Source organism: Aegilops tauschii, chromosome 2, assembly GCF_002575655.3.
Source record: "Aegilops tauschii subsp. strangulata cultivar AL8/78 chromosome 2, Aet v6.0, whole genome shotgun sequence".
NCBI lineage: Eukaryota > Viridiplantae > Streptophyta > Magnoliopsida > Poales > Poaceae > Aegilops > Aegilops tauschii.
In genome coordinates, this window is record NC_053036.3 from 268161576 (window position 1) to 268169142 (window position 7567).

The window sequence follows — 7567 nt, forward strand, 5'->3', positions numbered from 1 at the left end:
GGCGTCATTCAGACCCTTGCTTGGCACCCAGTATTTATTACCGTTATGTCTAATCGCACCAGTTAACTTGTTCATATGCTTCATGTTTACATTTGTTATATCTTATGTCCGAACTGTCTTGCGAGTACTTTCATAGTACTCACCTGGCTTGTTGATTTGGCCAGAAGTTGACGAAGGCGATCTCTTGGATGAAGAGTTTGATAGCGCGTCCGATGCCTAGAGGAGTCCCAGTCAGTCCTGCGCGATCCCGGATATTGGTCACTTGTATTGCATACGCTTACGCCACCCGCAATAAGTCTTCTCGAGCCTCACTCCGACGCTCGAAGAGCTGTAGTCTTCTGGAATCATATCACTCGCTTCGCGGTGATATTTACACCACCGTTATTATAAGGGATTGAAGAAGCACGTCGGCCATTGGATGGACATCCAATAGTCACTGCTGCTAGAATCGTGTGTTCACTGACAAAGCCTTGCGTAAACAAGTCAGCCTCGAAATCTGTGGCGTGTACATCCCATTTGCTATTATTTTTATAATTTTTACTCATTTTGTAATTAATATGGAATTTATTGCAGCTCGTTTTCCATTTTAGAATTACTGGCCATTTTCTGGTCAGTACCAGGGTAAAAAATTTAACTAAATATGTGGGAAATTTTGAAAATTCGCAAATTTTTGCTGTGGAACGAAATATTCTTAATCCAAAAATTAATAGCCATACTAAAACAAATTTAAAAATAAATTAGTACTATGTGATGTTAAATCGAATGAAATACGTATAAGATATCAGTGAAGAACAAAAACAAAAAAAGAAACTTATATCCCATTTGCTATAAATTTTTTTGAATTTTCAACCCCTTTTGATATTACTTTTAATAGACATTGACCATACTCTTAAGCCAGGCCGGAATGCATCTCTCCTCTTCTTGAAAGATTTGCATCCCAATAATTTGGAGAAAACAAATAGGCCTAGCTTGGGTATTCTTCAAAAAGAAATATTGGGCTACCTATTTTCCCAAAGAACTGGTGCATGAGCATTTAGCTTTATTTATTTATTTATTTACTTATTTATGTTTAGGGGACCATGAGTATGTACCTGGGCCGGATTCATGTGAGAGCCTCCCTTCCAGTTAATTATGGGCTTCTCTATTGGGCCTTCATTAGTGGGCTGCATGTTATCAACAAGTGGAAAATGTGTTCCGTACGAAAAATATTATGCGCTACGTACGGTACGGGGCACTAAAGGATCGAACCGTGCAACGACTTCCAAAAGATTGTGTTTGTCGTTCTAACAACACATTTATTCAACCAACAGACGAAATATACTACTGATTGTACATTGAAAACAGCAGCAGCAGCAACCAGGGCTGGGGTGCAACAGAAGTAGTAAGCAGGCCGGAAGAGTGAAGACGCAGCTCTCTCTTCCAAACCAAACATCAGCCATCATTACAAAAGGGCTACCAAAAAAGAACAAGTGTATGCATCAAACTAAATAAAGATCCTACTACACCAAGTGTACGCATCTAACTAACTGGCTCAGTTAGACGTTACTATTTATTAAGCTGTGGAGATTGGCTGACGGCTTGAACCAGATGGGTGCCTGACGGGGGAAACTCCAGCCAGCAGGTCGAAGTCTGATACTTGTGACCCTCTCTCCTATTTTGGGCTGCAGAGCGTGGCGGCACATATCAGGGTATGGTGCATGCAGAGACGCATGGTACGCTGTGTACACACAGTTTTGCCTGATGAACGAAATCGCGCTGCCATCATGATCCTTGCCGTCGGTTATCTCCTGGTTAATCGGATAATTCAGTCTGACAAACAGAGAGCGTGTACCAAGGCTACTTACCAGCCTCCAGTCAAAAATTCCTGAAGGCCCAGAGAAGCTGTGATCCTGCTCAAAGACCTTGCAGTGACTGTGATTGTATTCCGCGAAACAACACGTCCGGTACGTGCGAACGATCATCAATCTTTCGCCGTCGTCTGATCGAGCCAGGAACCACCTGCAACTGCCATGCTGCTTTTCTTTGAAAGGTTCTGGGATTAGGAAGGGTAGGGACACCAGGCAGCCTACAACATCATATCAAGTTGGAGTCAAATAAAAAAGGGCTCTTGATTTAGTCAATCTTAAGAACAGCATGTTATGAGCATGAATATTTTTTCAGCAAATGTTGACAGTAATATAAGCAAGCCATCATGATATCATAGGAAAGTAACATACTGCTGTAACAGCCGTTTGTAGCGATGACTGGAGTAGGCCAGCAATACGTCCAGCCATAGAAAGAGTCGACAGCGTAAATGAAGCCCTTGTGTTCAATGGCATTAGAGAACCATGGAGGATGTATGATCCTGCGATGGACGTGCAGATTTATCCACTTACCGCAGTGACCTGTCAGATAGGCGAGACCGCGGTTGAAGAACGCAATTAGCCTGAAGTCTTTATAATTCGTAGATCTTGTGGGCACTTGGCAGATTACAACCTTGAGCAAATCAAACTTGGTATCATGTTGGCTACTGTAAGATTTCGAGTATTCTGGGCCGCGGTGCCAAAGCAGTGTAGTGTTAATCGAAGGAAGGGGGATCAATCGCCGGGTGTAGATCTCCACGAGCATCCAGCTGACGCGGCCGTCGACGAGCACCATCCAAGACGTGTTCATGTTGACCCAGTACATACCGTTAATGTAGTTGAGGCTGACGGGGATCGGATCGCAGTCAAGGGGGTTGATGCTCGCCACCCTACGATCGTTATGCTGCGTGACATGCCGTTTCTGAAGATCAGGCGGCATCAGCAAGCAAGGAGCTGGCTTAAAAAGCTCCGGCCTGAGGGCTTTGAGTACACGGTACAGCCCCGACGAGCACGCGGCGAGCGGCATGGTACTGAGATTGTCCACACGCAAAACAATGAACTTGATTACCACTGTGGGGGCGAATTCCAGCCACTCTTTCGGTGGACGCTGCTCGGTTCTGCCATTGTTAGCGGGGATGGAAGATTGGACGAGATTATGTGCGGACAAAGACGGAGAAGCGAATATGTGCTGCGGGAAGTGGACAGGTGATGATGACTACAGCACGCCGCTTGACTTACGAGACACATACCAGCAGCGTAGGGTCATGTCAATGCCAGACAACTTGCTTGAGTGATCACAGTACTGGTACTCCCTACAGTGCTATGCCCTAACTTGCTTGAGTAGAGTAGTAGAGTGGGACTCTACTCTACTACTAGCACCGGAGGAGTAGTATATTCTAATCTAAAATAGTTACAAACTTCAATGCCCGAGCATGGAACGACTACGAACCATGCTCAAAGACCGTGTCTACGTGGTGTTTGGACATGGGCGACAACCTCAACGCCAACGGTGCTGCTCCCGTTGCACCGTATGTGTTTCTGTCCTTCCTGTTCGAAATCGTGGTAGAATTCATGTTTCTACTCTGTATGCTACTACTATGCTAGTCCACATGATTAGTTTCATCTCTGTTATAGCCGTCATGATTTATTTTGTGCTTATTCGGATTAAATCTCGTAGTAACTTGCTCATATATTCAACTGGCGCAACGTCCCCTACAGCCACTCCCGTTTCATGGACCGCCTGGTCGATGCCTCCAAGGAGCCCTTCGTCCACTGCTATGAGTGCCCGATGCCGTTTTGTGGCTCGCCGGCGGACATGGTGCATCACCTCACGGATGCGTGCAGTGGTCACTGCTGGCCCTTGGCGGAGAACATCAAGTACGAGACGTGCTACCCGTTCACCATGCCGGAGTCGCTGGAGGATCACCGCCGCCTGTTAGTCTCGGAGGAGGACGGCAGCATCTTCCTCTTGATCGTGGGCACCGGCAAGGCCCGCGCAGGCCGCCGCCCCGTCTCTGTAATGTGCGCCAGGGGCGACGCCGCTGACGCTAACACTGACACGAGGCCGATGTACGGGTGCGTGGTCAGTGTTACTACCCCTCCGGGTCGCGTGGGCGGCAACACCGGCCTCATCGAACGGACTTGGACTCTGGGGAGATGGGATTATCCTGCCAATGTGGACATGGAAAACCCATGGCCTCCTTTACCCACCGACGCGGTGCACGGGGACTCCAAGGAGGTTCACCTGGAAGTACGCATTATCAAGTTAAATGTTGATCATTAGTCTTCGCTCAATGTAATCCGCTGTCTAAGCATGTGGAGACTTCCATGCAGGATCTTGCTCTATTGGAGTATCGCGCATGAATAAAAGTGTATCCGTTTATGGTTTAGTCTAGAATCTTCCATGTACGAATTTTTACTACAGTACTGGTGAAAGACTTACGATGAACCATTTCTTACATCTCCTCTGCCCGCTTGCAAGTCATCCTGATTTAATCCCTCCATCTAGGTATATAAGGGCATGGTTAATATTACTTAATAGTATAGCCAACTGTTGACTATAAGAAAGTGCCATGTCATCTGTAGCCAACATGTATAACAATCGATACTCAAAAACTAATTCTTAAAGATCATTTCTTGCAAAGCACAATAAGTGTTATTTCTTCACAAGTTTTGGATGCAGGTGGAATAGTTGAACGCTTTTGTTTGCTTTTTATCTATTTCACCCAGATGTTTGTGAGCTCTAGAGATGAATAATATCCGAAGAAACCTATCGATACCCGTTACACATGAGATGACCCCCACATCCTTTGTCAAAATAAACAACTCCCCGATCAATGCATTTTACTCTTCGGTGCAACGCACGGGCACCTTACTACTATAGATTAGTACGACCAAAAATTGAACTAACATTATATATAGTACGATAAATGCTGATGCATGTCACCTAAAATTATATCATTCAAAACTATGTTCAAATACGAATCCAACGATATTGTTTTTGTTGACATGCACTAACATTTTGTCAGTTAAATCTTCAGTCAAATTCATTGGGGGACTAATAAACCACGACCGATGTAGTACACGTGTAGAGGGCGGCGCTGCACGGGAGTCTCACCTCTCACCCCACTCGTGGCGCGGCAGTAAAGCCGTCATATCACAAAACCCAACCACTCCCAGTAATAAGTGGTCTGGTAAAATAAACAGACAAGCAACCATCACATCCCTCCGTCTTTTTTGCATTTCATCTCTCTGCATTTACTTTCTCCGGTTCATCTCGCACACTCGATCCCTAGCAACTACTCCTAGGGCCAGTTCTTTTGGCGGCTTCCCCAGCTTTTCCCACAAGACTAGTCACAGTGGAGAGTAACAATAAGGCGCCTCACTCATTTATTTGGGCTTCTAAACTACTACTCCGTCCTGGTTTATTCCTCACCATTGTAATTTGTGCTAAATTTTGACCAAAGATTTAACTGGTTTATTCCTCACCATTGTAATCCCTCCGTCTAGGTGTGTAAGTCATCTTATGAAAACCAAATAATCCCAAAACACTTGGGCGCGGTGCATTAACTTCTACCTCGTTTCTTGTTTCTTGACATATCAACCAATAAGAGATAAAGAGTGTGCATGCTTTTAATGAGTTGAGATATCAAACACGACATGCAGTGGTTAGTTCATTGCATGCAATACTATTAATTAGCAAATAAACATTAACGTTTCTCATTTTCTCCTCCTCCTTGGTCACGGTGCACAGCCTAAGATGACTTACTCACCTAGACGGATGGAGTAGTGCATGTGACATGCACTAACATTTCATTAGTTAAATTTATGATCAAAATTTGACATAGATTACAATGGGGACCAATAAACCAGGACGGAGGTAGTAGTTAGAGCATGGTCAATAGTATAGCCAGCTGCTGGCTATAAGCCAGTGCCATGTCATCTACAGCCCATCTTATAGCCAACATGTACAATAATAGATCAAAAGAGTGTACTACTTTTTTATTATGTGGCCCACTTCTCATTCTCACAAAGTGCCTAGGAGCACGTGCTAGAGCTGGCTCTTCACGAAGAGCCCGCTTACCTTCTCTCTCCTCTTCTCTTTCCTCCAACTAAGCAGAAATATACTAGTTTATTTCTTATAGCCCGCTGACTCAGCTCTATTGTACTTGCTCTTATGGGATTACTAATCTAGAAGCCTAAAAGAACTGGCCCCTGGTACTCCTACTAGTAGCAGTACTCAAGTTGGAATTCCAATTGCACGGCACAACTTGTTAAGCAAAACATTCGATACAGGGTGTAGGAAGCGGTTTGGGAATTTGCATGCCCTTCCAACCAGTGAGATACTCTGTACAAAGTACGATAGAGAAATAACCACAGAGAAGGAAGCTAAAAGTAAACAATCAAACGAGCATTTTTGCATTTGTTTTGCATTGAATCATTTCACAAGCTTGACTAGTGCTGTTTTTCTACTTTTACAAAAACCGCATCGTAATGTTAAAACGTGCATTTGCACGTACATCAGTAATAGTAGTACTCCCTCCGTCTAGGTGTATAAGCCTTCCCTCCTTCTTGGTCACGGTGCACAACCAAAGATGACTTATTGACCTGGACGGAGGGAGTAGCACAGTCTGCAAGCATATATCGAGAGAGACGTGTAGTTCGATAGTATATAGTAAAGTTTGTGCTATATGCACGTACTTGCAAAATGCGTACGAATACACAAGGTTTCCAAACTTTCCCTTTTACATACTTAATTAAGGACGCTAAAAATTCCTGAACGTTCAGGATTTATCATTTGCGTCCCAAAACTAATGAGATCGCCTTACGAAACAAAAATTATACTCCTCCTAAAAGCCACAGCGCTCGCAGGAGCGCTTGCGGCACGCCACGAGTGCCCTGGTGCGCGGTCGTTTCCCAGCGCGCCGACACAACGCCTCTTCCTCAGCCTCGCAACTCGCGAGGTGCTGATTGGCGGCTTGCCGGCGGCGAGCGCGATCTCACCGGTGTGGTGATCCGGTGCCAACAGGTACTCCTCGCTGAAAGTGTTCACCCGGTCCACGTACCGCCAGGCGTAGATGAGGCGCTTGGGCCCGACTGCACTCAGGGCGTCGGCACGGGCGTCCTCCGCCACCCTCACGGCCCTTGCATGAGCCTTCTGCCAAAGAGCCAATTGCCTGACTCTCTCGGACGCGACATAGGCCTCCCAGGCAGCTTGTTCCGCGGCCTTCTTCTCCACCTCTATTTTGGCGCGCTCTGCTAGAGGCAAAGCCTCCCACAAGGCGACATCCATTTATTTCCAAAGCTCCTCAAGGTTGGGGGGCTCGGCGGGCGGCGCGGCGTTCTCCTCATAGCGGGGAGCCGACGCGTCCTCTGGCGTGCATGCTGGCGAGATGGGGAACGCCGACGTGTCCACCTCAACGCGTCGCGGCGAGGAGCGGAACGCCGACGCGTCCTCCTCGACTAGTGGCGGCGAGGAACGGAACGGCGGCGCGTCGCATCGCGGCGAGGAGCGGAATGCCGACGCGTCCTCCTCGACTAGTGGCGGCGAGGAACGGAACGGCGACGCGTCGCGTAGCGGCGAGGAGCGGAACACCGACGCGTCCTCCTCGACTAGTGGCGGCGAGGAACGGAACGGCGACACGTGACCGTCCGTGCGGTGCAGCGAGGGGCTCCTAGGGCTTGGGAGGGGCGATGCCATGGTGGTCGACGTGAGAGGGAGGGGG